The sequence below is a fragment of the Haemaphysalis longicornis genome, unplaced genomic scaffold, assembly GCF_048455015.1.
Source record: "Haemaphysalis longicornis isolate Haplotype H1 unplaced genomic scaffold, Haemaphysalis longicornis Haplotype H1 scaffold_12, whole genome shotgun sequence".
Taxonomy (NCBI): Eukaryota; Metazoa; Arthropoda; class Arachnida; order Ixodida; family Ixodidae; genus Haemaphysalis; species Haemaphysalis longicornis.
In genome coordinates, this window is record NW_027526225.1 from 80,049,415 (window position 1) to 80,070,534 (window position 21,120).

The following is a 21,120-nucleotide window of genomic DNA, read 5'->3' on the forward strand; positions in this document are numbered from 1 at the left end:
TGCGTAGCTTTTTTTGAGAATAAAACCAGGTGTGCAAGTAAATGTACGAGTACTGAATATCTGGCGAGAATTCAGCGGGCGTTTATGGTTTTGCGACGACCGGTTCCATGTTCACCAACATTTCTGAACATTTGTAAGTCCTCGATCCTCACTTGAAGTTGATTTCATTGATTACAAGGTTTAACGTTCCGACGCTACACAGGCGATGAGGCGCGCCGTAGTCGAGGGCTCCAGATTAGTTTGGACCACCTCAGTCGAAATGGACCACTTGGTTTAACGTGCACCGGAATCTCGAACACCCGGGCGAATTGCGCTTTTCGCGTCCATGAGAAAAGCGGCCGCCGCGCCCGGGAACCGAATTCGTGCCCTTGAGCTCATCAGCAGAGCGCCCGCGCCCGGGAACCGAATTCGTGCCCTTGAGCTCATCAGCAGAGCGCCTTAGACACCGCGGCGGGTCCTCACTGGAAGCTCCGGAGCGAGCGTTGCAAAGCCGCTGGAGGTTATGCAAGGCGGCTCTGAAACTAGTCGCAATGTGAATTCTCCCAAGTTCTTTACGTTCTGATTCCGATCGCAGCTTTTCATTCATTGATTAATTTATACATTTATTTATTTATTTTTAAATTTTATTCATCGTTTTATTTATTATCAGAACTGCCACTCTCAACTTGAGAGCTTCGCAAGAACAATGCATTGATATGCCACAAAAGTTACAAGCAACGAATAAAAGAATGTGGCACATAAGACAAACATTCGTCACTTGGTGACCATGACGTACAACTAGGGTGACCTGACCTCCCATTTTGGCCGGGACATTTCCGTTTTTGAGGTCCGCTTTTGCCGTTCCCTTTTTGCCCCATTAAGCAATCATGCCCCGTTTTCGCAGGACTGCATAGTTGTTTCAAAATAGCAACCATGCAAGTTGATCAAACGTAAAGTGTGCTGACTCGCAACAAGTGTATATATTACAAATATGAGCTTGAGTACCTCAAACTATTTAACAAGACAGTAAAAGTTACATCTATTCTTACCGAGGAACGCTTTGAAATTTTTTGCCCAAGACAACTTTTTAAAGGCATTTTTTCAGCAATTGACCTTGCATGGTAAAGCAAAGCATTGAAAAGAAACTAGAAGATTGGAACTCTTCAGGTATTTCGGTCACTGAGAGATGGGTGGAAGTCTTCAAAGAGATGACAACATGCAATGTACTCAGTGCTGAGATTTCTTGCGTCGCGGAACTTACCCTGTGTTTTCCTGGAACCACGGCTCTAGTGGAGCGCGTTTTAGGGTCGAAGCCCCTAGGGGGTTGGGCTGTCGGCGTCTCTTGTCGTCGTTGTCGTTTCATGTACTCACGGTACGAAAATACCCGGACACTCCTTTTCCAATGCGTTGCGCTAGAACGCTTCATGCTTCAGAGCACGAGACTTTTACAGCAAAGCTGTATATCTCTACTCTCCAACGGCTTTATCTCCGTGGGCAAAAACGCCATGGCGCCAAGAATACACTTATACACTGCATTCTTCGCCCTCCCCGGGTTTCACGTTAATGGAGACTCCCCGGTTTTCTAATGATAGTCTTTCTTGAGCTACTTAAATGCAGAAATTTTGCTTGGCCGACTCGATTAAGCCACCCGGCCAAAGGGAAACGAAAGCAGCGCTATAGTCTTATATTCTCGCAGCCAAATCTAAACGTCTAATTCCAGTGTCAATGTTCATACTTGTCAACATTGTTGAACAAGACATTACACAAATATAAGGCAGCAAATCAATACGTAAGTGACATTTGCATTGTTTCATTATTAAAAATTCACGGGTGCTAGGTATTTGCGATAGCAAAGGAAATACTACATCAACGGCGAAAGCTGTCGCCTGCTGTTCCCAGCGCTACCTGCTGGCGGCATTTAAGAAATCGTACGGTAGTAGCAATGAACGGTTCCCCAAAGGGAATTTACATTCCGCTTGGAACGCTCGGGGAGTAGGGAAACGTGGTTCTATAAACGTTGTATACATAGTAGGGTGCCTCAATTCAATTCATGCGCGTCTCCGCCGTACGGCAGCGCTGGCATCGAGACACCCGAGTTGGAATAGTGGAACGCGGTAATTTTAAATTGACTTGAGTAAACATCTAGCCCGTTATCTTGGGAGGAACGAGACGGGAGAGGATCAGCATAGAGGCCCACCTAACGGCGCCGATAGTAAGACTCGGAGCAAGCCCAACGGGTAGGGAAACGCTAGCTACGCTTGGTTACACGGCGCCGCACATCACGGAAAACGCAGTGGACATCCCGCCTGAACTAAGGACCAGAATTCTTGTCCGTCCAATACCCCGGAACATGTCCCCTCAACATCATGAGGGAAGACGCCTAGCAAGAGCAACTGCGCTCGAAAAACAGTACGGAGGACAAGACTGCGTCATATACAGACGCGGCGGAATACGCGAGGTACGGGGTAAGATCGGTGGCCGTTACCTCCACAACCGACCTCTTTTCCAGTCTGACGCTTCGGTCGTCGAACACCCAGCAGGCTGAAGAGACGGCTATCGCCCTTGCCCTCTCCCAGACAAAGGCCGAAATAATTATTACGGACAGCCAAGCCGCCTGCCGAGCATACCACCAAGCAGGTAGGGTTTCAAGACAGGCGCTTCGGGTTCTCCTTCAACGGCCCCCGCAGAAGCAGGTAACAATCATTTGGACCCAGGCCCACTCTGCTCTTCGCGGCAACCAGACGGCACACGTCCTGGCCCGAGAACTCGCCCACCGGGCACCGCAAGAAGAGTCGGAGCGAGCCTGGCAACCGCTCCTCACATACGCCGACTTCACTCAACATTATCGACTAGCGAGACAACTCTATCCCCCAGTCACTGATAAGGCCACGAAAGAACAGGAAGTCATCCTGAGACAGCTACAGACTAATACCTACCCCCACCCAACACGACTACACGCCATCCATACTCTTTACGATCCCCTATGTACTCACCTCCAAGCACCAGGCACGCTGTACCATATTTTCTGGGAATGTCAACTGAACCCAGATCTTCCCCCCATCCCAAACCCCTCACGCGAGCAGTGGGAGAGTACGCTGGCCAGCTCTTCTCCTGAAACGCAGCTTTTGCTAGCGGAAAGGGCGAAGACAGCCGACCGTACCAACGGAGTCTTGGACTGAAGACCCCGACCACAAATATGCTCACTTCAACTGTGATTAAAGTTTCTCTCTCTCTCTCTCTCTCTCTCTCTCTCTCTCTCTCTCTCTCTCTCTCTCTCTCTCTCTCTCTCTCTCTCTCTCTCTCTCTCTCAGCATGAGAGTTGAGCGGAAAAGAGAAGGAAGGCAGGGGCGCCCGTCGACTATCGTCTTTCAGCGACATTTCCAACGCAAAGAGCAGATGCGCGGCCATTTTTTAGCATTGAGAACTCCACGTGGACATCAACCTGCTGTCAATATTGCGTGCAATATTACTTCTTGCATCAGGCTCTTTCTTCGCCACCCTGTCTCACTCCTCTCTTGATGAATAGAACGGAGCTCTGTCCAATGTTCTTCAAATTTCCCGCCTTCGCTGTGCTAGCGCACCCCCTGCCTGGAACTGGAGTTCCGTGAGAGTTCTCAAACCCAAATGTTAGGTATACGGAGTGCACACCCGATGTTGCCGTTATTGTTCCAGAGAAGTGGTGCATACCTCCAGAATACCACGTACTCGAAGTGTGGGATTGGCCAACCAAAGAATCCACCACGATAAAGCTTCGCGTTAAAACGTCGTCGTCGTTAGGCATAGGGTGCATGATCATTCCCATGTCCATGGCATCATTCTTTAATGAATTAAATCAACTTCCAACACAACTGATACCAAGCTTCGGCCCATCCACTAAAGGGGTGTACAAAGATAACTACATCATTATCATAATCCCAACCATCATGGTCTTCGTCATCGCATCATTATTACCCGCCATCGTCGCCATTACCATCATCGCCATCAACCATAGAGGGCGAAGAAGTTGACTGCTCGTGAATCGCAAAGGTGCGCACTGAGAGTCTCGGCGCCGTGCTGCCTTGAGCCACGTCAGGTGTTTGGCCAGGTTCTGGGCTGCTTAACCGAGAGTTGTTTCTTTCGATTTCTGGTTTTTCTTTTCTGCCTTTGGTTTTTTCTTCTTTCTTCCGTTTGTGGCTAACGTAGGCGAGGCAGTGATCACGGCAAAGGGATGAGTCTCAACTCTCCCGGCCGGGGCTCATCGCCTTGGTCAGCTTCTCTTCCTACGCAGGAACTCCCGTTGGAGGAGTTTTTGAATGGCAACGTGACGGGAATCCCTGTGGCCTTGGTCCCTTCCAACGGCGGCTTCATTCGGCGGAACAACCCGCAGTCCATCCAGAGCGACCTGAGGGAGGTCACCGCGCATTTCAAGAAAATCACGGAGGTGAGGCCGTTCGGCAGGGGAGGAATCTTGTGTCGGTCCTGTGACAAAGATTGCATCGTGGATCTGCTTGCCTGCTCGATGTTCGCATCGGTCCCGGTAAGCGCCTTCATCCCCCCGCATCTTGCTTGCACTAAAGGCTTGATACGTGGTGTCAGCACTTCTTTGACTCCTCCGGAGGTGCTCGAGCAGTTTTCTGTGGCTGGAGCCATTTCAGTCTATCGGTGCAATCGGGTAGTGAATGCAACCAGGGTGCCCACTGAATCTGTGATTGCCACCTTTGCGGGACGGTCATGCCCCTCAGAAATTAAAGTATGGCCGCTTCTGTTTCGGGTTGAACCTCTCAAACCTCGGCCATTACAGTGCCACAAATGCTGGCGATACGGGCACAGCCAGGGAGGCTGCAAATCAACGGCTCGATGCCGTCGGTGTGGGGAAGGGCACGCGGACTCTGAGTGCACTGGAGATGTTCAATGTTGTCTTTGTGGGGAGGCTCACGCGGCAGACTCAGTAAGCTGTGCGGCACGTGCTCAGGAAGAGACCATTGTAGAAATCATTGAGAAGCGCCGGTGCTCGCGCGGGGAAGCTGTAGCTATTGTCAAAGAACGCTCGATTAGCTACGCAGGAGTCACTTCCAAGCAAACCCCTCTAACGGAGTCGACTTTGACCAACATGATGAACACGGCTGCGGAGAAGGCAGTAGCAAAGCATGTAGAGCCACTGGTTTTAACAATGTCTCAGTGTCTGGCCCAAATGCAGCTACTGACGACAAAGCTTTCAGAGTTTATACAGGCTTTTCCTCTCCTCCATGCTTCCCCTGTCACCCAGATTCCGGTCGTGAATTCAGTTCATTCTTCCCCCACAACTGCCACTCCTTCAGTGCAAGTTCGCCAGGATTACAAATCATCCGGAGCCAACCCTTCCTTGAACAAAGCTGGAGCGCCCCTAGAGGCCGAGATTAACCACCCAGCCCAGTCTGCTGCCATCGCGAGTGCCCCCCAGGTTCCTCTCTCCTCTGATGAAAGCTCTTCTGACATGGAACTCAGTATTGAAACTTCCCAATACAAAAACAAGAGGACTCTCTCTCCCGCAGATGCTAAAACAGCCAAGGGTCCTAAATCCAAAACTAAGAAGGGCATGACTCGTACATTAAAATCTGGAGACATCTTAAAAGAGGCCATCGCTTCGGCAGAGCTCCAGTCGCCATAGGGCGGATACGGGTCCTGCAATGGAATTGCCGCTCTGCAATCTCTTCGTCTCCTGATCTTTCGCATCAAATTTCTACGCTATCCCCGGACATTATTATGCTTCAGGAAACGTGGCTATCTCCTTCAAAATCTTTCGCTGTTCGCAACTTCAGATCGTTTCGCTTGGATCGCCAAGGTAGGGGAGGAGGTTTGCTAATTTTAATTTCAACCGCCTTTTGCCACAGGGCGTCAATCTCGTTCACGTTGTCGACAAGTGACTGCGAAATCCTCGGGGTTGACCTCTATCTCCCGAATACTGCTCCCTTATCTGTGATGAACGCATACTTCCCATCTGGAGTAATATCTACGCGACCATTGGACGCAGCCCTCGCTTCCTGCAAACCCCACAGCATTCTCGCAGGTGATTTCAACTCTCACCATGTATCCTGGGACTTCCGTACAGATGCTTGTGGGCGCCGGTTGTGGGAATGGATTGGTGACAACAACATGACATGCTACAATTCTGGTGCGGCAACTTGCGTGAGGGGTCAATCCCGTTCGGCTGTGGACTTGACTCTTTCAAAGCCAGGCTTGGTAGTCAATTGGGAAACAATCTCGGATGCAACCAACAGTGATCATGTTCCTGTGCTTTTCGAAATTTTATGCCCCGTGCGTACTCCCAGCCGCAAAATACACGCATTCGTAAATATGAACCGCTTTGCTAAGGAATTACGAGTTGCCCTGTCTACGATGGGCCAAGGAGATGAAGAGCATTCGGCCGCAGAGGTTTTAAATTCGATTAACGATGCAGCCGTGAGTTCCAAAGTCACAGTCTCGGTAACTGGGGATACGATCAGCCCGTGGTGGAACGAGGAGTGTACGTATGCACACAGACGCAGAAATGCTGCGTGGAAAAGACTGCTCCGTAATCAGTGCCCTGCCAACTGGAGTAGCTTCAAATTCATCCGTGCTATATTTAAGCGGACTATCAATAAGGCCAAAGAGGAGTATAAGTCGCGCCGCTTTGCTTTACTCTCGGACCCACGGAAAAAAAGAAACCTGTTTCGTTTTTTGCGCAGTTGGAATGTGGCTACTCCAGAGCAAAACATTGAATCAGTTATCAGCTCCCCGGATGAAATCCAGGATTTTATTAACCAGATTGCACAGGGCTTACATGCACGTTTCACTTCGGCATTACCACCAGTCCTTACGAGACTCTGTCAAGACAACTTTGAGGAGGTGACCCTTCAGGAGATTGGTGAGGGCTTGAGCCGTGTCCCGGATGCGGCTCCTGGACCGGATGGTATTACAGCCCACATGCTAAAACTCTTGTTCAACGAGTGTCCCGACTCACTGCTACAAGTGGTTAACCATTCCCTACAGCATTCATGGGTTCCAATTGAGTGGCGGCTGGCAAAGATCGTCCCCCTCCTTAAAAAACAAGGTCTTGGATACGCGTTAGATAATATCAGACCCATAGCCCTCACATCTAATTTTGTAAAACTAGTAGAAAGAATCTTGCTACATCGAATTGAAAACATTTTAGAACGCGAGAACGTCTTGAACCCTAAACAGATAGGATTCAGGCCTGGCTGCTCAATTTGGTCGGCCCACATTGATTTGGAGAGTCGCATTCAGCTGGCACGCCAACGTAAAGAAGTGGGCGTGTTGGTTACCCTGGATATTGCTAAAGCTTACGATAGCGTTGAATACCAAATTCTTTTTGACACAATACAGCGTTATCATTTTCCAGACTACATTGTTTCGTGGATTGGCACTTTTTTGTCTGATAGAAAATTCTTTTGTTCACAGCAGGGCCTGTCCTCTCCAATATACAGTCAAACTCGAGGTGTTCCCCAGGGCTCCGTTCTCTCTCCCGTGCTGTTCAATATTTTAATGAGCTCGGTTCCGGTAAATCCAAACATTCAGCTGTATATTTACGCGGACGATATTGCTTTTTTCACTTCAGACAGGGATATACACACGTTGTATCGGCGTATGCAGTCGTATTTAAGCGCCTTAGAGGCTTGGCTGGATGGACTTCGCTTGACCCTAAATGTAAACAAATGTGCTCTGCTTCCATTTCCAGTGAGCGGCCCAGTCTTCATATCTCTTAGTTGCCGGCAACAGGACATTCCTCAGGTCAATTCCTTAAAATATCTGGGTATTTTGTACGAATATACCCTCAATTGGCGTCCACACATAGATTACATTACTACCAAAGGGGCTCGGGCCGTGTCATTCTTGAGAGGGCTAAGTCACAAAAGATTGGGCATGCGTCGTGACACCCTACTAATGATTTACAAAATGTACGTCCGACCAATTCTAGAATTTGGATGTGTGCTATTCTCCGGGAGTCCCCACTACAAACTTCGCCCGTTGATAATGCTCGAAAGACAAGCTCTACGTTTATGTCTGGGTCTTCCCCGTTATGTACCAATTAAAATTCTATACATGGAAGCCCGTATTCCTCAATTAGTCTCACGCATGCATGCCCTCACCGTAGATGCATTTTTACGAGTCATGGAATCGCCCATATCCAGGCCGCAAACTGCCTTCGTTACATGGCCTTCATTGTTCTTCGATAGTTCATGGCCGCGGTTCAAACATCCACAGGCGGTCTTTGTACAATCTCTGCTTGGCCCATTAAATGTGGCCCTCTTGTCGGCTCCAGTACTTGACAGAGTGTCGCACTTCGATATTTATTTTGATGAAATCTTTCCCTCTAACGCGAAATTACTCCCTCTGAACCTTTTAACAGGCCTCCTACAGGATCATCTGAACGGTTTCCCATTCCACGCCATTGTTGCAACCGATGCTTCTGTCCGGGAGGAGAGGGCAGGCGTAGGTATTTTTTCTCCCGGTCTAGATTGGGCCTTTTCCCTCCGGCTCCCTAACTTTACTACATCTTTCCACGCAGAATTTCTCGCAATAGTCTTGGCCCTTCGTAAGCTTGGCTCTTCGAAACGACAGGCAATAATTCTCACGGACTCATTTTCTGTTTGTTCTGCCCTTACTTCTTCAACTTCATCCCCCCTACGTCGAGTCCTTGCTTCTTTAGCGCCTTCCTCCCTTCGTGAACTTCGTCTGGTCTGGGTACCTGGACATGCAGGTATCTGGCTTAACGAATCGGCGGATGCTCTGGCGGGAATGGCATTGGGCGGTCCAGTAGTGGAGGTTCTGCCGCCCATTTCCCTCGTAACTTCGGCTCGCTTCCGTAGGCTGTGTTTACTCCAAAGTCTGCCTGATTCTACCTACGACGACTCGGAGCTCGAGCACCTCCGGTACTCATGGAAGTGCAGCATAAGCCAGTCGCGAGCTTGTGAAGTAACCCTCACTAGCTTTCGCTGTCGCGTGCCAAATTTAAATTATTACTTGCACCGCTCTAATCTGGCCCTGTCGCCGTTATGCGCCTTTTGCAAGGAACCAGAAACAATCGACCATTTCTTCTTCTCCTGCCGACGGTTCTCCTCGATAAGACGAAGATACCTAGAAAGTACATGCAGCCGGCTAAACCTCCCGCTGTCTGCTACAGTTATTTTGTCATTCGGGGCGAAGGAACTGGGATTCTGCCACGGGGATCTTTGCAGTGCGTTGCACTCATTCATCCTGGAATCAGGCCGTCTGCCGTGCTAGACAGTATTTAGCTTCATTGGATTTTCTTGACAAGAATATGCGCGCCAAGCTCACTGCTTCGTCTGTACCACTTTCTTCGTGTTTCTTACTTCCAATTTTCATTAAATGGTGTTCGTTTTCACCTTTTTTTCTTTCTTTCTCTAATCTCCTTACTTTTATTTCTCTACTCATCTACTGCTAATCCATCCTAATAATTAATTTTTTTTTCTTTCCCTTCAAAAATTACCTAATTTCTTTCGGTAAGGCGCCCATTTCCTGGCCAATCCCCCTGAGTGGGTACGCGCCATTGAACTGGAACCACCACCACCACCACTGCCGACGCGGCGCATGAGTTCCTGGAATTTTTCGTCAACCGTGGGAATATGTGAGTCCTGCCACGGCACGCCTTGTCGCGCCACGACAGAATTGCGTTCCTAACCTTCGGAATGTTGTCAGAACAGCGGCACTTTACGGTATATAATGGAGGTGTCTGAGAATCTCACAATGTTAGCTTCTGGGTGTAGAATGGGGATTTCGGCCTTTTCGGTGAGCTGGACTATGCGCTATCTTTAACGATGAAAACGGCGCTAAGCGATTTCATGGAGCGACTTTCCTGTCGACATTTGTTTCGGAAGAACGGGCTGTTAGTCGCACATTGTGAAGCATAAATCGTGTTTATGGCATACCGGAGAGGCAGTGCCGTAAAATTATCTTTTTGGATCGACGTGGAAGATGAGGCGAAATGAGCCGTTCTTCGCCCACGAAGGGACGCAGTCATTTCAAGTAGGCGGTTAGAAGGCGATTAAATATGTGCTGCAAACACTGCAGACTGCTTCAGCATCTGCAAGAAAGTTCAGCCGATTGCAACGCATTTTGTTTCTAAATGGGCAGAAATTGAGATACTCCCTCAGCCTACTTTTAACACATAGAAATATTAAGGCAGCCACAAGTACAGCTGAGCGCCACGTAAAGCGAGGAATTCTTGGTTTACGATTAGCATTATACTGCGAATCAATGATCGGGTCTTAGAAGAAACCGAGCCTGTCGCAGACGCTTCACGAGGTCGTGAACAGGTTTCCCCGAAGGCTTGGTTTTGTAATTGGCGGTCCTTAGCTAGGCGCACTGAAATAATTTAAACCATTAACGGGTACTATTCCCTTTCTATAACTACACCCTTTCGCCTAGAAAAACATTAAAAAAATCCTTGTTTTTCTTGTGTGTAACACAATTCATAACCGAAATGTGCGGTGCAATTCGGGTTAGAAAAGATGTTACATACTACAAAACACCCTTTAAATGGTTGTTTTCTAGTATTTTGCTGTGGTGTAAGGATGCTAGTTATAACTTATAAGCACTGAAAATTTACCCTAACGTTCTAAAGAGTTTTACAGGGTAGGCGTACGCAACCGCTAGGGCTACTCACCACTAGTCGATGACAACTGTACACTGCTCTAGGACAACGTTTTATACTCGCGGCGTTCGGGCTTGTCTTCTTCGGCCTATCTCGTTCGCTCTGTGTGCCGCTCTTCTATGTCGTTCACCCACGTATCTTTCATCGTTCGCCCAGGTATCTTAGAAGCGCAAACAGCGTGCTTACATTTGCGTTACTAAGTCTGAGTTTGCTTGAACAGCGTCTTCGAGCTCGGAATTGTGGCCGAAGTGAAGCTCCTATAGATACTTGAGGCCGATTTGAGTTGTTAAAGCGAATTCACTTATTTCATAATGTATTTATTAATTTATTAATTTCACTTATTAATTCACTCCTTTCCCTCCCTCGTCTTCTGGTTAAAAAACGATTCGCCCCTCACATTCCTCCTGTGCCCCCCTTTCTCTCAACAATGACTCCAACCACCGTCGGTAAAAATGTGCGTTTCGAGACTCCTTCCTTGTCTGGATCGCGAAACACGTTTTGGAAACACTTGGAAACACGTCTCCACTGATGGTATTGCACACACACCGGTTGACGGTCGACTGTTGGCGGTCGATGGTGCGGTCGCCTCCAGCGCTTCTGTAGAAGCTGCCCGTCGCGTAAAACCGCAGCGCACACTACGCTTGCCCTTCGACGGTCATGGAGCGAAAGCTTCCTCTAAGTAGTCGCAAGCGGGGGTCTGTCGCCAGCCGACATCACAACCAATGCACAGCCCTTTTCGGGAGCTAAAAACGAGCTGGAGATTCCTCCTACGTTTAAAAGACCTGACGGGGTAGAAATATGCCTGCTACGGCGACCATACAAATAAACCACGCCGCAGCAGCGGGCACCACGGACGTCCCGAGTTCACCTCGGCCGTGCAAAACCATGCCCGAGTTTCCTCCGAGTTCTAATGTCAGTCAAACACACCCAGCCCATTCGTGGGCGTGGCGTAACAACCGAAGCCGCACCCACCTATGGCGTCCAACTTGCGTGGGCGGAGCGTTGCAGCCCCGAAGTCGTCATTTCATGCCCGCTAAAAGCGACAAGAACTTATCCCAAAACAACAACTAAGTCCCCAGGCCACCGTCAGCCAATGGCGCCACAATCGCGGGTGTGTTCGATCCGAACCGGAGTTCATATACGTACCAGCCGATAGGAGAGGCCAAGACGACACGATTTTACCACGGGAGCCTTCTTCATACACCGTGAAAACACAGTCGATGACAAATGAAACAACTTCAATGCCGGAAACGTACTCGCCAATGCTCAAACACGCTCTTGACACGGGGTGATTTCTGATAAGCGCCCGCCATGCACACTCAAGCAAGCCGTAAACAAAAGCCATATTTGATGGTAGGTAGCAGGGCGCGTTCCGTTCGCTACAGTTAACGCCTTTGATTACTTGGTTTGTGCTTGCGAAGAGCTGCACTGGCACTACCATCAAGCCAAGTAGCAAATATAATTGAATGAAAGAACAACACCGAGGAAAACGGACCGCCCCGCGCTGGGCGTGGCCAACAGCCAGGCTAGGGATTTCAAAGTAGCAGTGCGGTTATCCAGTTTATGCTAGGGAATGAGTACCGCAGATCTATTTCAGATGGTGCTGCATGCGGAAGATAGCACAAGCCGTACTTTATCAACATAAGCGGCCCCAATACAGTGCGCTGAATATGCCAGGGGTCCTGCGCGCGATTCCGGCGTTTTGGCTCCAGGTGTATCAAATGCTCCACAATCTCTACTTTCATAACCCAAGCAGAAGGAGACTCGGTAGTAGGCGGAACTGGGACCGTCTGGAATAGCACCCCAGGGCAGTTTTGTGGTGCGTGAGGCAAGTGAGACCGCATGCGTCCGAGTCGCGCCTGTGCTTTCATCATCCGATAATTTCATTTCCCTGCTGACTACGTGTGTAGAATTTTTTTAAAGCTCGCTCAGTGCAAATGCAGTGTTGTGACTGATATTCATGCCGTATTTGCAGTACTAACCAGCCATGTGCATTATCGAGACAACCTTTCATCTGACATCGCTTGGGCTAAGCTGTCTGGTAAGATCGGCTTTCAACTTTATGCACGGATTTGACTACAGCCTTACTAATACGGGTGGAGTAAAGCTAAAGCGGCCGGAATTCAATCAGTGAGGAAAAAATGCTACCCAATAAAAACGAGGAGAAAGAATAATAAAAAAAATTCCCGCGCCTTCCCGCGAGGGGAACACGAGTAAAAGCAGAGCATTGGGGCCTCAGTACTGATTGAAGGCAGTGTTGCTTCCATCGCTTCTTCCGTGATGCTGGAGTAGCAGACACGAGTAAACGTGGGCACGAGCGTCAACCAAGGAAGGAAGGAGCAACGCAGTGACTGAAACACGAGCGACCGCTAGCCGCTATATTTGCAGCGCGCGCAGTAGAGGGAGAGCAGTACGGGGGGGAGAGCGCGCATGCGCAAGCAGCGCGCCACCTTCCACGCCCCACCACGCTGCTATCACGCACCTGTTACGCCGAGACCGCGACGGAGCGAACGGGCTGACTACGACGCATGCGCGCGCCAGCTGCTGTTGAGAGAGAGGAGGGAAGGAGAGGCGCACCTGCTGCGGACGCGGAACTGTTGACACCGTCCGACGCAGGTACAGGCGAGGCTAAGAAATGCTCTGCATTTAAAAGGAGTTGGCGAAACAATTTTTTTTGTAGTTTAAAACTTGCTTACTTTTAGTTACCGAAGGCGCTTTGTCTACAATTGCCTATAGGCTTCATCACCGTAGTCAGTTTGTTGAAATGCGCACGTAGATTACGATGTGGTCGCATAGGTATGGAAACCAAACTATTCTGTGTTTGATTAATTTGAAACTTTTGCTGGCCTATATTCCACTATTATTATTACCTATTTTATTCTTTGAGTGAAAGAGTAAGGCAACAAGAAAATCCGCGATATGTATGTATGTATGTATGTATGTATGTATGTATGTATGTATGTATGTATGTATGTATGTATGTATGTATGTATGTATGTATGTATGTATGTACGTACGTACGTACGTACGTACGTACGTACGTATGTATGTATGTATGTATGTATGTATGTATGTATGTATGTATGTATGTATGTATGTATGTATGTATGTATGTATGTAGAAATAAGGGTAGGCTCGAGGAAGCCAAATAAAGCAAAGGGCAAAACAATGTAGGTCTTTTAAAAAAATGAAAACGATGAAAGAAAGCAAAGGAGGAGAGTGTCACGAAATTGGGAGGAGACGGCGGTTCGCCGTGGGGCCGCACGGCAGCGCTCTCGGAAAGTGTGCGGTGGGGGACGGGAGGGGCAGTTTGCTGTGCCAGCGCGAGGCGCTCGACGGCGCGACCCTTGGCGAAAACGTGAGAGGGGGGGGGGAGGGGGGGGGAGGGGGGGGTGCATGTGACTGTGGTGTGCGTCCGCTGCGCCGAAGCAGAGGCTCATCATCGCTGCCATCGAGATAACCCGCGAGTGAATGCCGCCTCAGCGCACTGCTGCTGCGTCAAATATCGGATTAAGGGGTATCGTAATCACCGGCCAGTTTTTTTTTTTCCACCACGTTTTTGTACGTTGTTAGTTGTATAAAAAAGCAGATAGAATCCTGTTTTTGCGATCGGGACGGGCAGTTCTATGCCGAAGTCACCTAAGTTCGTGGTCAGCGCTGTTACCCTGTTGCATCCCCCGCACACCCTCAGCATGGGACATTGAAGCAATCATGAAAGCAAAATAAACCGCGACCTTGTTTTATTTCAAAGGAACAAACCTTGGCCACTCGCTCTGCGCTATTCTGGAACCGCGGGACGTTGTTTTCACCAAGAAAGACGTAATGTGGAAAAACTGCCTTATCAAAGCGTTAATTGCATGTTAGAAATGAAGAGGTACGGTGAAAGAAAACTGGAGACACCACTAAATCTCACAGACTTGATTTGTAGTGGCGGCTCTGGTCGAAATCTGTCAACCACATAAATGTGTCCCTGTGACGTCGTAGTGACGTCATAAGGGCTGGCAAAAAAAAATGTGCCTCGTCAAGGGTACCAATTCCATTAATTTACCAGATTATCGAGCCATATCGTTTGAACCTGTCATTAAGATCGACATGTTTCCTATTGGTACAAAGCCAGCTTTTTGAATAAACCAAACTTGTGCTTCTTGGTTAAAGGGACACTGAAGTGAATTTGTCAAGCTCCCGGTTTTGCTTGCACCGCGTAGACTGGCTCAAATTACCGCACTTATTATCGTTTATCCGGTTGATAAGATGTTAATTATTTTATAAAGCGGGAAAGAAGAAAAAATGGCGTGCGAACTAAACTTTTAAAGAAGGGCGATGACCCCGCGCCGGCGTCGGTGCCCGCGGAGGCCGCAGACGCGGCCGCGGAGACGCCAGCGCCATCTCTCGCCCCCGCCGCGGATCCTCCCGCGGCGAAGTGCGAGGAGGTGGCGCCGCTCATCGGCACCCCAGTAAAGAAAGAACTGAAACTAAAGCGTGGCAAACTGTTCGCATGGCGACGCAGTGAAACATCCCCCTCGCGAGGGGCACGATCAAATGCAGAGCATTTCCGGGGGCGCACGACGTTAAGTAGTTTGCGTTACGTTAATGTTGTTGCACTTGTGGCAACTGCTGACGAGAGAGCGCTCGTCAGCAGTAATTTGAATGAGTCAACGATATACGGCGCGTTCGTAGCGTCCCATTCTGTGTCGGCTTTGTGGCGCAGTGGGTAGAGCACCATGTACATTGCGTTCCGCCCGCAGGGTCGAGGGATCAAAACCGGGCGCCGGATAGCATTTTCTTTTATATAGTGTACGGGGAGGGGTGCGGACAACGACGGTGCGGACTACGACGGGACAACGCGGGTGACATCGTGAGTTACTGAAATGCTCTGCATTTAAAACTACCATCCGCGGTCTTCGGCGGCCGCGCCAACTAAAGGCCGTGACGTCGGGAGGAGGTGGCACCGTGATTGGACGATGTCCAAGGTTAGCATTCAAACAAGTTTAGGATTCGGTTCTGTAAAACAATATTCTTGACATCCGACGGCATCGTTGGATAAGCATTCTCAATATCTCAGCAATCATCGTACCACGCTTCTGACATGTTGTCGGCTGTAAAATGCCTAAGATAAGCCTCCCAGGACGGCTTGGAATCGTAGAAATCACCAGCCGAGGCCTACGCAGTGGATGAACGCCCTCCGCGTCCCCGCAGACGCTCAAACGCCATGCGCTTTTCCCGCATATTTGGAGCTTGCCTCACTCATGCCTGTATCGTAAAAGTCGTGCTCGCACCAGGCCAAGGGTGTGCTGATTCAGCCCTGTGCCCACTGACCGCAAAGAGTCGGTGCTTGTGGCAACAGCACGCCAACGAGAACTGGATAGCGCGTCAGTGTCAGTCTGCGCGCGTTCTGCGAACTTGCTTGTGGAACAGTGAACGTTACGGCCCAAAAATGGAAAACTGAATTTAGAAAACATCGGCCGCAAACGAAAAAATCTACTTACAAAGAAAAAGCATGCAACCTCGGGGATTCGAACTTGCGACTTGCAAAACAATAAAACTAGCTCTTTAGTCCACTCAGCCACGAACCAGCGCTGCCGAAGTTGGGTATAAAGGTATATAATGTAGAACCACTTTACAGTTTTATTTACTTTTAGCATTTCAAGTACTTTGGGTGACTATTTGTTGTATAGCGCTCGTGCAGTAAGCGTCCCGAAAACTTCCACGATATCTCACGTCTAGCAATTGCCGTCTTAGACGGAAAAGCGTTCGCAAATGTGTTGTCGTGCTGCTGACCGCTGTGCTTGTTCACCGAGCACAAAAAGTGCTTCCTGCTCCCTAGTTTTGCGCTTTAAGTAAAAGTTTCAGTTTATTTTGTTTCCTCAGTAACTATATTGACTTAGCTGACTCTTCTCCCGCCTTCAAGTGGCCTTAGATTTTCCTACTAGCGTAAAGTCAGCGAAGCGTCGCATGTGCACTTGCGCAGCGCCTGTGTGGAGCGACCCGGACTCGGAGCTTGATACAGTGTACAAACTAACAAAGAAAGAAAGGCACATTCTTTCCTTCAAAACCGTGTTGTGGCTTAGTTTCAACTGAGCGAGCGAATTGCGACGACCCGTCGGCGGCCGGCGGACTAAACGCTGCAGGGCCGACTGACTCGGTCGGAAGGTTGGCGAGCCGTGCAGTAGCGCAGCCAATTGCCAGCTCATCTCCTGCTGACGTCACACGAAAACGCCACAGAAAATCGGCGAGGGTGCAGAGAGAAGGACAGCATTTTTGAATTGATTTTTCTACTAAATAAATTCGCGTAAACGCGCTCAGAATGGTCGAAACATGGCCTATGGACTCCGGACTACAATTTGCGCTAGTAATCCCGCAAAGTTTACAAATCACTTCAGTGCCCCTTTAAGGTACCTTTGAACTAAACAGTAAAATTTCTGCTCACTTAGTAATACTTAATCTTTCCGAACCTGCTCGCGAATAAGCTCAGGCTTGCAAACCGGTTCGGTGCATAATTTAATCGAACCGGGGAAACGGAATGAAATATTTTACCCAAACCCGAACCGTAACCGAACCGCCATTTCGTTCGGTTCGATACACTGATTTATATATATTGTAAGGCGAAAGCAGGCCGGCCCAAGGTAGTTGTAGCTCCAAACACGCCTCTTTACTCGGCTGGCAGGGAAGTCGGTGACACCGCAGATAGAGCCCCGACGATGATGTTAATGTAAAAATCATGATTACAATGAAAATGTACAGATGAGAAATCGGTCCTACCAGCGAATCGTAATTAACTCAGTCCATGAGTCCTCTGATGCAACCAAAACACCCATTAGCGCTCACAACATATATACAACACACATAATATGTATGCCTTCTTGCGTGCATGCATGCGAAAACGCCCTGCTACTACACTCCAAGAATAAAGACTTCTCTGGGCTCAAGAGAACCACCCTGTAAGATATGAATACTCAGGCTTAATAACAAGGTTTGTACTGCCGCCACTATTCCGCAAGCGGTGAGCACCTGCTCAACTCATGGGGAGTCGGGCTTGGACACGGTATGTTGACGCAAGCTGAGCGGAATTGAGGGCGACTGTTGTTACAGGGCTGGCAAGGGGCTGAACCAGCCTGGTGGAAATTCACTGGGCTCCTTCTGGAGATCGTTTCAGTTCCCGTGCCAGTAAAAAAATTTCGCCCACCTGCCCCCGCGGGAACCCCTGTGTAGATGCGACGCATAGGGGGTTCCGTTGTTGTTTCCGTTAGGTTGATTCTCCCATCGCGTGAAACGTGCCGTGAACTCCCTGCCGCGGCTATGACGCAACGTGGCGCGGCCATGACGCAACACAATCCAACACAATCCACTTTATTCCAAGCCAAGCCAAGCCAAGCCAAGCCAATCCAATCCAATCCAATCCAATCCAATCCAGTGCCCCTCGCGAGAGAGTGCTCGCTATAGGAGAGGAGAGGGGGTGAGCGGCGGAGAGCGCAGCTCGCGCGGCGAGGAGAATGGGGGAGGGGTGTGGACGGACAACAACGCCGTATGGAGGGACAAGGGGAATGAATGATATGCAGTCGCATCTAAAATTGCTGCGGCTTAACTCAGCTAACCATGGATAAGCGCAGCAAAGGCTTGGCCCAGTCTGCTTGAGTCTTGGTTTCGCTTGGTTAACCTTTGATGTAGCTGTACTGCCGACGACGGCTCAAAGTCGATCGGCCCCGTGCAACACTAACAGAAGGAGGCCCGGCGAACGCGTCGTTCGTTCCCGGCGAAACCGGCGTTCCTCTTCGCCGGGCGCGAAACGAGCCACGTAACCCGAAACGACCCAGCGTCGCATGCGTGGGAGGCGTCGGGGTTGGTAGGCTGCTGACGAGCTGATCGGCCTCAACCGAACGACTGAGCAGAACGACTGAGAACGGGGCCTCATGCGCTGCGCTGAAAGAGGGCCCGGCGAATCACGTGATGCGCTTGGAGCGGTTTGTCGCTGGGGCTGCGTCTCGACAAAAAGGTGAATTTGCGCATCCGCGGTGGAAGCGCTAGACGAAAGTAGTAAAGCTTTGCTTTAAAATCTATTTTTCGCTTTTTACACCCACCGCCATTTTCTGTTCTAGACAACAACGCCGTCAACATTTTCGCCTTAATAAGTGAGGTGCATCTTTCTTGGGTAGCGCAGCACCAAAACTGTTTTTCTTTCTTCCAGGCATTCGAGCTGTTTCGTTTCTGGATCTCCACTTCGCTGACGGTGGGGGGCATAATTCACGGTGAGTGCTACATCTATCTTTTAAACACCAGCAACCACTTACTGATGCGAGTTAGTGATAGTAATGAACCAGCTCAAACTATTTTCTGCACCAACGTGACTTCTTTGTCTATGAAACAATGATGTGACGTTTATACGTTTTAAGGTCCAGAAAAGCGGCGGAGCAACACATATTTCTGTGCAACGTACGTGAGAACTTATAGATGATATTCGTTCAAAAGTTTAGCGGTCAATTTCTTCGCTTGGCAACACTGGAAACGGCCACATACATGGCCGATGCGCCACGGTCACGGCCCAGCCTGGGCCACTGCGGCCGCACGCCGAAGAACAAAAAGACACCGGCGTGCGTCATATGCTCCGTTCCAATCCGATTCTAAAGTGTGGCGCCAACAGAGATGTTATTAATCGCACTCACAGTGCACTCGACGCAATACTTTGTGTTCGGCGAAGAGTTCGTAACGTGAAACGCAGTCATGTGTTTCACAGTCGTGCTTAGCACGGACAAGTGCCGCCATCCCGCGGAGCCCGACGTAACGAGTGACGGCGCACCGTGGCCTTCGCGATCGGCTACCAGCGGCGCGCCGCCGGCAGCAAATCGCGAAAGCTACGGACGCACTCACACGGTTGCATGGAGGAGAAGAGGGGTGTCTGATCTGCGGGCCGTGCGCGCAACGTCGCCTAGCAACAGACGCTTGGCCACAGATATGGCGGCGCACACTTGGTTGCCTGCATACATTCCACGCCATTGAATACCGAGGATACAAATGTCAGATGTAGTATTCAAATAAAAAATTTGATTCAGCGATAGATTGTGGAACACTGTTGCCACATTAGCGCCATTTTTGAAATACTTCCCTGCTTTATACTGAAGTGCTTCTTTATGGCCCGGGTGTCAACGCTTTGCGACTCAAGTAAAACCTGTTATATCAAGCCAGCCTTCCAGTATTTAATCGGATGTAGCGGTTTGACCATCAAGACTCTAACCGGAATAGTTGACACGAAGTATCACGAACCCCGTGAATGAGCTTGCTGTAAAGTTTTGGACTGACACTAAACATGCTAAAAAAGTACCGTAGCTCCCTTATCTCTCTTTCAATACACTAGCAACCGCCGAGCCCGCTTGCATGGGACTCGAACATCTATAGTTCATACCACAAGCTGCATGGAGCACTGTGGAGGCTACATTGTTGTCAATAGAACGTCCATTAAAGGAGCACTGACACGAAAATTTTATGTTACTTTTATTGCTTTTACCGATGCTTAATGGCCTGGCGAACCTGAAGCAGCACTTCAAATACTTCAGCGCACGATAATTAGTTGCATTGAGCGGCCTGAAAATCGTTTGTTTCAAATTCCCTTTCATTCCGAACGGCGCATATGACAGACTGCCTGCCTGACCTCACCGCTTTGTGCGGACGTCACCGGCGCCCGCTTGAGAGGGTGTTGCACCCGCTCGCCGCTCGTGGGGCCGCACGCATGAAGTGACGTCACGAGCTTTTGACGAGCGCTGCCACGTCACTTCTTTTGGCTCTCCCTGGATGATGTCACGCTGATGTCCTTTTGCTGAGTGCCGCTCCGCGGGCTGCTCCGTCGGCGCAAAAAATGAGATCCAATTAAACTATGTTCTTCGCGTCGCAGGCCGCTCATATTTCACCCAGGGTATTCTGTTGAGTGAAGGAAGCGAACTGTGCAATAATATTAACGCCGAAAATTGGTGTCAGTGCTCCTTTAAGGGCGCCCAACTCACCGTGATGGGGTTTGAAAGGACCTTTCAGTTTCCCCTCTGGGCAGGTGGAACCGCGAGGCCCGGGCGCCTATTCTTGCTTTCCTTCGCGGTGAGTTAGGCCCCCTCAATGGGCGCTCCATTAACAACAATGTAGCCTACACACTGCTGCATACACCTTGTGGTATGAACTATAGAATCTTTATATCAACCAGCTTCGACATCCCTTCGAAATGGTCATCGATCGGCTTATTGATTCAATCGGTCTATTTTTCAAAACCCTCGGATTGAGATAGCTTATGATTAAAGCATGCGAATTTACACTATCCCAGGATTCCAACAGACGTACATGCTTTTAACGTTCCAGACGACTGCTTTACGTTTAGCCCATAAAGGCAATTGTGTTGCCGGAGATGCGAGTAATTTCCCCCAAAACTGCACCATTGCACTGCTAGAATGTCAAATGAATTTGTATGATTTTTCATTTCTCTTTCTCTTGCATAAGGAGACGTCCATCTTGTTTATCTCACCGACGCCGTTTACTAC

The 21,120-nt window shown here is 49.4% G+C and overlaps 1 protein-coding gene across 2 annotated transcripts in view; it reads right to left on the minus strand.

Moving 5' to 3' along the window:
* The window catches only part of LOC144162851 (arrestin domain-containing protein 2-like), a 313,049-nt gene that overhangs the window by 273,010 nt on the left and 18,919 nt on the right, over positions 1-21,120 (minus strand). The gene's annotated exons all lie outside the window — the stretch shown is intronic.